The sequence below is a fragment of the Musca autumnalis genome, unplaced genomic scaffold (genome assembly GCF_047663935.1).
Source record: "Musca autumnalis isolate F117 unplaced genomic scaffold, ASM4766393v1 scaffold_4, whole genome shotgun sequence".
NCBI lineage: Eukaryota > Metazoa > Arthropoda > Insecta > Diptera > Muscidae > Musca > Musca autumnalis.
The window spans coordinates 77,891,069-77,902,553 of NW_027411977.1; positions in this window are offsets into that span (position 1 = coordinate 77,891,069).

Genomic DNA, 11,485 nt, shown 5'->3' on the forward strand with positions numbered 1-11,485 from the left:
CTGGAACAGCAATACGCGGTGTTAATGGCTGCGGCTGATACTGCTGTCGGGGAGATTGCGAGGGAGTTTCATAATCCGATGATGTTGATGATGAAGACTCTGGGTTTCATGTTGGTGCAGCACGAAGCAATATAAACCGTGTCGTAATACTCCCTCAGGAAGGTCAGGCCTGAACTGCTGAAATGCACCCATCCTCGGCACCCGTTGCATCTCATTGACACCGACCTATGGTGGATGAGACGTTGACAAACGGTGCAGAACCATGGCCCGGGGTTACTTTCAATCCCGGCACGGACCAAAAGAATCCGGAGCAGGCATTCCGGGACATGCCGCTCCCAAAATAACAATAAAGACGAACACGAACAGGTAGTTGCTGCGGTGCGGCCCCTGGCCGAGAAGATGATTCCTCGGGTCAATCCGGTACACAGAACCGGCCGTCGCGGTACAATTGTTATACAATTTATCGTACGATAAATCTGAAACACTACTTTTGATAAATTGTACAACATATTAATTTGTCGTACGATAAATCTGAGACACTCATTCAGATAAATTGTACAACAAACTAACTTGTCGTACGATAAATCTAAAACTTATTAAGGTTGTACAATTTATCTGAAGGAGTGTCTCAGATTTATCGTACGACAAATTAGTATGTTGTACAATTTATCAAAAGTAGTGTTTCAGATTTATCGTACGACAAATTATTTTGTTGTACAATTTATCTGAAGTAGTGTTTCAGATTTATAGCGTTTCAGATTTATCGCATAATAAATTATACAACAAACTATTTTGTCTTACAATAAATCTGAAACATTCCTTCAGATAAATTGTACAACTGTCGTACGATAAATCTAAAATTTATTTTGTTGCACAATTTATCTGAAGTAGTGGTTCATATTTATCGTACGACAAATAAGTTTGTTGTACAATTTATTTGAAGTAGTGTTTCTTATTTACCGGGAACGACCAAGGGTAGTGGGGGATGGCTGAGTACATAGATAGCCTTACGTTGTTCACGGTTAGTGAGAATGTCCCTACCAGAATTGGCGTAGAGTGTCACAGTTCGAGAGACATAACCATCGTGTCACCTGGTCTGACAAATGAAGTCACCTGGCAACCCGTTGTTTCTCTTGGATAAAACCATCTCCCCTTAACTCTCTCCATCAGCAGACCTCCCGATGTCATCACCTCTGAACGACTCACTTTCGTTAATCATGGGAAAGCTAATTGGCTTAGTTTTAGAGAGTACACTAATCACCGCTTCAAAGATCTGCCCAACCCTTCTGATGTTCAGGTGGCAAAAGGATGTTCCGAGACATCATCACTGCTGCAACCGCTTGCCATATATCTGCTGGTCGAATACTCGATGTGAGACCAAATTTCCCGGCAGAGGCGACGGGATTAGCTAATGAGCATGATGAGCATCGTCGTGTCAATCCCAGTTTCCCCATAGTCAGGGAGTTGATACTGGAAGTTGACAGGTCGGTCGGTGAGCATAAGCGGAACAAGTAGTGAAATCATCTGAAGAGTTACAACATTGGAGCCGGAATAAGTGAATTTTGGGCTTAACCGTAGTCACTCTCTAACTCTGAAAAGATGGAAGATAAGACCTCAGTCATGTTTCGCGACGTTACGCTGACTGATCCGAAGAGTTGCGCAGGTTATTTCAGTCGACACTTTGTCGAGCACACCGGGACTGGCAGAGCGAACAGAAGAGTTCTACATCACATTAGATATTTTCCTGAAGAGGATGAACCATCACAATGGACAATGTTGCGAATGTCATGAGGAACGCTTAATCATCCAAAGCGTTGGACTCTGATGGAATCTCCATGGTAATGCGGAAACAACTGGATGAGCCGGGAGTAGAGTATCTTACTAAAGTGCTTAATCTGTCGCTAGCCACCCACATCGTTCCCGAAGTCTGTGAAATGGGCAGGGTGGTCCCGCTGCTACTGAAGCCATGCAAAGATTCCAGCAAAAGTGAATGGTATAGACCGATTTCCCTTTTGTCGCTCATACAAAGACCCTTGAGGCTTTAGTCTCGCCAGCGTCAGAAATAGATATCCAGTTGCCGATCATCAGCATGAGTTCCGTAAACAGCATAACACGAGAACAGCGCTTCACGCCATCTCCACCCATATTAGTCGAGGACTCAACCAGAGCAAGATGTGTGATACAACAGTGATGGTCGCTCTTGACGTATCAAAAGCCTTTGTTTCAGGATATCTAACAGACGATACTCCGGCCTAGTTTGAAACGTTGGATAATAAATTGTATGTGCGAATGCCAGTCGTACGTGGAATGCAGAAACAAGATGTCCAAGCCCCGTAGAGTGAAACAGGGAGTTCCCCAAAGTGGGGTGATATCTTCAGACGGCATTCAGATCGTAACGTAGGAGGGTGATTGTACGCTCTTGGCGTCAGGTACTGTTCCTCATGTTTTTATACCCTATACCACAATGTGGAAAAGGGTATAATAAGTTTGTTTTCTCAAAAATTCATGTAACGCCGCGAAATATTCGTCGTAGACCCCTCATGTGGTATACCAAACTTCATATCTCGACGAGATAAAGCGATTTAGCGATGTGTGTCCGTCCGTCCGTCCGTCCGTCTGTCCGTCCATTAAAAATTGTAATCAAGCTAGAGGCCGCAATTATGGACCGATTGTTACGAAATTTAGTATGGAGGTCGGGTTTGGACCAGAATAGAACTGATTAGTTTTTGGCGATGATCGTGAAATGTTAAAGGGATGAAATGGACCAAAAACAAAATTTTTGCTCGATTTTGTAGCCGCTCTGTAGGTCGCAATAATAGTCCGATCGGCGCGAAATTTTAAACGTAGTTTTGGTTTGAGATGAAGAAGTAGCGTGCAAGTCAACGGTATGATCGGATAATATTTAGCGGGTTAAATTGATCAAAACTTTTGTGTGAAAATTGGTAAAATTTCTAATGCACATCTTATAACAGCTAGGCCGGAAAGCTAGTGCACAGGGATAGTGGTATAGGGTATCACATGGTCGGCCCCGTCCGACTATAGTCTGTTCTTACTTGTTTTTTTATTTTATTTATTATTTTTTTTTTTTTTTTTTTGAAAGGTTGAACTCCTTATTGACTGATCTCACCACATTTATCCACGTGAGGAATATGCAAATATGCGCCACAAAATGTACGGCCATTCTGTTCACCACATGTCATGGTCGATGGTAGCAGAATTCCAACCATTAACTACCCTAAAATTCTAGGGACCACATTCGACAGCATGTTCATGCACCGAAGTAGACAGGGGGGGGCCGGGGGGCCCGGGCCCCCCCCGAAATGACTTTCGTTCCCATGGGATATTAGCTTATGTTACACATTTTTTTTTCATTTTTGAGTAAAATTTTAAAATGTTTTAGATTTTTAAAGAAATATGTAAAGTATTTGGGTCAACTACATTGGTTTACTTATTGGAAGTATGAAATAATGAAGAAGTTAGGTTTTTTGAGCAATTTTCTGCATAGTTGTTGGTAAGTTTTAAGGTGCTGTTTAAGCGTTTAATAGTAATTTTAGGCTGACTCTAAGTGTTGTTGAGTTTCGAACAAGGTGTTTACTGGCTTGTAAACAATATCTAGAAAAAAAGCATTCTTGTGGTCCTTATTCTTTATTATGTTTCAAATTTGCAAAAAAAAAAGAACTATACCAACCATTTTTTATGATAAAACTTCTGTTCCACCGCAGTCTCGTTCGTTGAGATGATTAAAAACTGGTCTCTTGTTACAAATTAGTAAATGTCTATTGTACAAAAAAGGATTTTTCTGTCGTACTTTTATGTTTTATTCCACCTTTCGAATGTTAATAAAACCAAGATTAATGAGCTTGAGGTCAATATTTATATTTTATTTATTGCATATTATTTCCAATATTTCGAAAATACATTGAATTTTAACTTCAGGGATTTTTTCTGTCGATTACACTATGCAACATTTTTAATATGATCTTTTGAAAGTACAGACCCAAACGACAAGAAACCTTAGTTGGGTTTTGTTGTGCGAGATCCAGCTCGGATTTTATGGCCCCATCTAAACATGGTTAAATATTGAGTTTTTAAAGAAATTCGGCGCTATATCTCTGAAACCAATGCGAATCTTCTTCTGACCTCTGAAGCAAATTTGTAGATAAGGACAAGAAGAAAATATTTGGAGAAATAATGACCTCGATAAACTACATTTATTGCCTCAAATTTCAAAATATATGCAAAAATTCCACAATTTTTATACATTTCGCACCGTATCTCCACAACCGTTAATTTTGTCTGAATATTTTCTTTTGGAGAAATATTCCCTGGAATGTAATACACAACTCTTCAGAACATGTCATTGTTGTATAATGTCTCTATGCTGTTGTTTTCAGTACATTTTTCAACGACGACTTAATAAAAATATCAATAATGTAGTGAAATCCAAAATGCAAGAATAAACTGTTGGTGTGAACTGTGTTTGAAATACGTGTTGTAAAAGATATGATGCAAAATACTGCTGAAACAACATGAAGTAAGCATTTTTGAGTTTCAGAATGTTCTAAAGAGTTGTTGAGAACTTTATTTGGAAGATTTGTGCAAAAGGTTACTTGGTTCAACTCCGAATAGTTTAGCCCATACTGACCAAAATGTCAGCAGTTATGTAAAATTTTCTATATTTTATAGATTTTGATGCCGTAGAAGGAGTTTTTCTTATGTGGGTTTTTCAGAAGATAAGTTCTACTAGTACAGGGCTACAATATTGCTAAAGACTGCAAGGCAAAATTCCTATTCGTTTCTGAGATAAAGGCCTGATAAATGCAAAAACGTGTAGATTTAGCCCGATTTAGATGACGCCTTAAAATCCGAACTGGATCTGACAGGACAAAACCCTACTAGTGTTTTTGTAGTCTAAAAATACATATTCATACTAGAAGTTGTTTGCATTTTCAGTGTTGCATAGTGTTACTCTTTGAATTGTATTTTGGGAATTATGGATGCACATTTGTAGAAATGTTCCTTTTTCCTGCTTTGATAAAGGACTTTGTGACGACAAACGAAATCAACAAAAAAAAAATACTAATCGGAAACAGATTCTCTTCTTCGTCAAAATCTCAACAAGAATCAGTCGGCTTTGCGGACAGGAATATACCCTGAGTCTGTGTGAACTGAAATTTTCCTCTATGGACAGATCGAAGAGGGGCCACAAAACCAAAATCCTTTAACCTAAAGCTATGTCTTAGGAGATTTTCAGAATTGTGTAGCCATTTTCGGACGTTTGAACTTGGCGACAAAATGTGGATTATATCATTGATCACAAGTGTTGCGGATAAGGTACCTAAAGAAATGGACCGGACCGACATAGTTCATTTTGGAAGTAGATTTTATTTTGGAAGTCATTCCTTTTAAAAGATTTGCCTCCCACCAGTCATTTCAGTTCGTCACAGAATATTTTTCATTTGTTTTTTCAGGAAATATGGACTTGCCCACGAAAAACACAATACCGTTCTAAACACAAGGAATACATTCAGTAAACATTTCTAAGGATCCTCGAACAGACCTTAAACTGCATTTAACAAATATTTTGATGGTTTTTGAAGGATGTACCGCAGTATAAGGTTCGAAAGTTGTCGTGCGTACCAGTTACTACACATGACGGCCGTAGGTGTTCTTTACAGCTTTCGGGCCATTTTCTCTGAAAGTATGGACTTGCCCCTGAAAAACTTGTACTGTAGTAATAGTGGCCCCGAGAACACTTGTTGCAAAAAAGGAAAGCGTTTCCAGAGAGGTCTTTTTATTTATTAATTTATTTATATCATATTTTTAATTATAACTAAATTATTAGCAAAAAGGAAGTGAAGCCATGACTACTTAGGTCTTCAGCTTACACTTATCCACTTATTTATTGTCGAGAGAGGTCTTAAACTGCACATCTCTGAACATTTTTGAAATACTCTGGAAGGTTACCGAAAGAATGGATTGATATGGTCCATCTTCGAAGTTGATCAAAATTTGGACAATATAAAACGAAAGCCAAATTTTGGACCGATCTGTTCGAGAATCATCGTGTCCTCCACCAAGACTGACGAACGTAGCTAAGTCGACTTCAAGTTTTTCCAAACACACTTTGGCCCTAAAACCATTATTTCGATGAGGTTTATTTTGACTAAAGGCTGAGAGTATAAAAAATATAGATTGGGAAACATTTTGTTCATGGATTTTTGCTAAAAGAATGTATGCATGTATTGATCTTGGATCTGGGGTGGAAAATTGAAGCCTAAAACAAGGGGAAATTGGCCAAGAAATCTTACGCCATTTTAATTAAAAAATAGTAATGAAAATTATTTCATCAGTAAAATAAGTAGTAAATTTTCGCTAACATTAACTTTAAAAATTTTGGTCTGGTCTGGTCTCTAGGGGACAAAGATTATTCTAGTACAGCAACACAATGAATGACATGCTTTCGTTGCCGTTACTTATTTACAATGTGTGGCATCGCCATATGGTAGATAGGACTCAACAACCCAGGCATGGCAGAAGGGAACTTCATGATCTAGAAAGAGAGGTCCAACGTTACAAGTGAGAACCCCTAGATCAAAAAACCAATCAAACGAGTTAAAGTAGCATTCACACGTATGCAGTCGCAGATGTCATCAACAACTATCGTGTGAATACGGTCCTCGAAGAACGCACAGTTTAGTCCACAAAACTCTACACCCCATACAATGGTACCTCCGGATTTTCGGTATTTTGAGGATTTAACTAAAATTTTTAGCCGAACTACCTGTAATTTGACATTTGAGGTTCCCAGTGGTCATAAAACTACTCCACAAAAATTGTTAACATAGGTCCATGTTTTGGTATAACCGCCATATGACGGTACCTCCGGATTTTCGGTATTTTAATTATTTCACTACAATTTTTAGCCGCCCTGTCAGTATAGGTCCATGTTTTGGTATAGCCCCATATACCGGTACCTCCCGATTTTCGGAATTTTGAGGATTTTAGCTACAATTTTTTTAGCCGAACTACCTGGAATTTGACATTTGAGGTTCTCAGTGGTCATAAAACTAATCCACTAACAAATTTTAACGTTGGTCCTTGTTTGGTATAGCCCCCATATCACGGTACCTCCGGATTTTCGGTATTTTGAGGATTTTATCTACACTTTTTAACCGAACTAGCTGTAGTTAGCCATTTTAGGTCCCTAGCCGTCACCACACCTCTCCAATAAAAATTGTCAGTATAGCCCCCACATAACGGTACCTCCCGATTTTCGATATTTTGAGAATTTTTGCTAAACTTTTTAACTGAACTACCTGTAATTTTACATTCCCAGTGGTCACGAAACTTCATGACTAAAAACGATCCCTCCCGATTTTCAGTATTATAAGGATTTTTGATACATTTTTTAACTGAACTACCAGTACTTTGACATTTGAGGTTCCCAGTGGTCACAAAACCAAACAACACCAAAAATTGTCAACATAGGTCCATGTTTTCATATAGCCCCTTCGGATGCCTTCGGATTTTCGGTATTTCGAGGATTTTAGCTACAATTCGCAGTGGTCAGAAAACAACTCCACTAAAATTTTTCAACATAGGTCCATGTTTTGGTATAGCCCCCATATGACGGCACTTCCCGATTTTAGGTGTTTCCAGAGGTTTAGCTACATTTATTGACTGAACTACTTGTAAATTGACATTTAAGGTTCTCAGTGGTCACAAAACTTCTGCACCAAAAATTGTCAACATAGGTCCATGATTTGGTATATCCCCCATATAACAGCACCTTCGGATTTTCGGTATTTGGAAGATTTTAGTCACATTTTTTACCGAACTACCTGTAATTTAACATTTGAGGATCCCAGTACTTACAACAAAGGTCCATGTTTTTATTCCATATAACGGTACCCCCTGATTTTACATGTAATTTAAAATTTGAGGTTCCCAGTGGTCACCAAACTTCTCCACCAAAAAATGTCAATTGTTTGTTGACCGAACTATCTGCAATTTGATATTTGAGGTTCCCAAAACTTCTTCATCATAAATTAACATACGTAGGTCCACATTTTCATATAGCCCCCATATAAAGGTGCTGCCTGATTGAAGACATTTTTAGATGCATTTTCTGACCTAATTTGGACATTTGGGGTATCCGTCCGGTCACAAAATAATTATTCCATTTTATGGTGGAGGATATAAGATGTTCGGCCTTTACGCTTTTTTACTTGTTGAACGCTATACATAATTGTATTCTCCATATTTCTCTCGATAATGTTCCAAAACCATTTCACCATTTCTTTTGTCATCCACGAAAATTATATTTACTTCCAAAATTAGAGATCTGTTAATAGTAATAGTACATATAAGTCCACCACTTCCGTCACTGAGGAAATATTTTGGCATCGGACCATATAATACAGAGTGTTCCAATCCACACTCTTAGAGAGGTGGTTGCATCGATGTCTAAATTGGATCTTCTATTTAAAAATTCCATTCCAGTTGCAGACCGGTCAATCATTCGGCATTTTATTTATCATCGTTCTTTTTTCGCAGCAAGTTATTTTTTACAGGGCCATAGTTTGGATATGTTCCGAAACACTTGTAGTAACACCTGGGTGTCTTTTTCTTTGTAGAACAGTAAAAAAACGTTCCCAAGTAAACGGTCAAGACATAGACACCACACTGCTCCCGGGGTTTTATAAACTTGTTGCTTCAAATTAATTGCACTCATGTTTGCAGTTTAAAAAAAGAGAAAAAAAACACAACAACAAAAACATCAGCAGTCACCATTGTTGAAAATTGTTTTAGCATTTTTTGTGTTAGATTTAGTTTAAACCCCCCATTTTACACTCTAAACTAAATCTAAGCTATGACCAGACTTGAACTAGTTGGAAAGAAGGAACACCAACTATCAACTGTGTGTCGCTGTGCCGTTTGTTGGTGCAACTTAAAGCCATGTTTTAAACAATTACTTTTTTATGTTGCCAACTATGTAGAACATTTATAGATGTTGAAAGTTGTTGCGTGACTTTGCCCGTTTGGTTGGTAGCGACAGAAACAAGTCGGCTTTAAAAACGTATGCCTGCATAAATTATTTCACCATGGCCAAAACTAATTTAGAAACAAACTATGGCCACGAGAATGAAATGAAACGGAATGAAGTGGATGGTTGTGGCTAGCTAGCAAGCAGGCTGCCTGGCTGGATGAAAAAGTGTCTGTCTGTAACACTTCATCAATATCCAAGACTACGATGATGATGATGAACATTTGATCAACAACAACAGCAGCAGCAGCGGCGGATAAGGCGGGACAAACAATTCATTCAACTCCTACGTCATGCAATAAATTAACTGAAAATATAGCTTCGCTCTGTGATTTAGGAGTATTAATTAACGAAATTGTTTAAACTAAAGTTTTGAATTTTCTAAATCTCTCGTTTTTGTTTGCTGCCTTCAAAGTTATTGCCAATAATTTGCAATCCGATATAATTGGAAAATATATTGCGTGCAGTAAAATAGTCAATCAAATGATTTGATATGCGTCAAAGTTTTTAGTTTTTTTCTTAAATCGCATTCTTTTGCTGAGTGAGACTTATCTTGGATCCATGGTAGTTCGTCTTTGTGAACAATTTTATAAAAATCTAAGTCAATCCTGAGCGTCATGCAACATTTCAATGCTAGGGTGTTTTAGTTTTAAACGTAAAGGAACGGAGCGAATCCGCTCTGATCTTTTAGTGAACATAAAGAAAAAGGGGGAGAACAGGAGAAAAGGTCAGAAAAAATTTAATATTTTTTTATTAAAGAATTAATTCGCCTTTTACGGGTTGTAAATACGGGAAGCAATCGCAGATACCTCTGCGAAACTGGGGGCCGAGGTAATCGACCTATGAGTAAGGGTTGTTGTTGTAACAGTATATATTATGTTTGCAAGTTCATTTTTGTACCCTCCACCAAAGTATGGAGGATATATTAAGTTTGTTTTTCCGTTTGTAACGCATTAAAATAATCATTTGCGATCCTATAAACTATGTGTATTAGGGTTATGACTTCATATCCCTGTGATGAGTTTCTAGGTAAGATTACATAAAATCTTATTTATAAGGTGATTTCCAAATTTGAATTTAAGCAGATATGTAACTGAAAAAGAAAAACTTTAGAGCCACACAAGATAACCAAACTGACATAACATTTATTTTTCACTAATTTTCTTTAATTGGAGGACTAACAGGAGAGAGAAGCGAAGACGGATAATATAGCTTTGTTCCTTTACTTTTTTAATGGTAAGTGTGGTAAAAGAGAAAAGTGTCAAAATTGCTCAAAATTTCTCTCTCATGAACATTTTTACCAGAAAAGTAAAGGAACGGAAAAATGGTAGATCTGGCAGCAATGTCAAAAAGAAACATAAAAAAACTCAATTTTCGAATTTTATTTCACAGTTATTAATTTAGTTTTGTCAGCGTTCGACTTTTTCTTCTGTTTTTCGTCCATTTTCTTCTTCATTGTGAAATAATCGTCAAACAAAAGTCGAAAAATCAGTTCTGCCATTTTTTACCTGCAGACATTTTGCTGGTAGCCTGTGGTAGAAGGGAAAGCCATTGTCGCCCTCTCTCCACTCTCACTCTCTTAAAAATTGCTTCCAATTTTACCACTTTTCGGGGTTAAGGAACGCTTTGCAGGTTAAAAATGGTAACAAATGGTAAAAATGGTAACCTCAGGTAAGTAAAGGAACACAGCTAATATCTGTTCACATAGCCAATCCTCTTCAAATGTCAACCTCACCCACTGTCCACCTGAGACTTGGTGTCCTCTGTTCACGCAAACGAGGCTCTGGCGACCGATCATGTGCGGTATAACCCCAATTGCAGCACGGAAGAAATGCCTGCAACACTTTTTAACTGGAGCACTTTTTCTCGACTCCTTGTTTGATTGTGATGGGATCAAGCAGCGGATGAGCCAATGGCAGCGGATGAGCCAATGGTATGGCCAACGGTGGCGCTCAAAGATCTTCAGAAGATTCACTATCAACATAACCTTACCTAGAGGATGGCTGGCAGCCCCAGCACTAGGTGCGGATGCGATGGCCCAATCAGCCACCCATCTTTAAAACACCTGATTACAGAAACATCAACAAGCAATATAAGAACTGATAACCCCTCGATGACGACCTATGGACTTAAAACCCGGTTTATGATTGGAACATGGAATGTAAGAACTCTCTCTGAAACATCGAGACTCTACCAAGTCCAGAGCGAAATGTCAAACTACCGTTTAGATGTCCTTGGACTAAGTGAAGTCCGCTGGCCGAATTCTGGAACATTATCACTCAAAAACGGATACAATTTCATTTTCTCCGGGAATGCTATTAGCAGAAAAAATGGGGTCGGGATAATACTATCACCAAAGGCGAACAAAGCCCTCCTAGGATATAAGACCACATCCGAGCGCATAATCATGGTAAGGCTTAACTCAAAGTTCCGCAA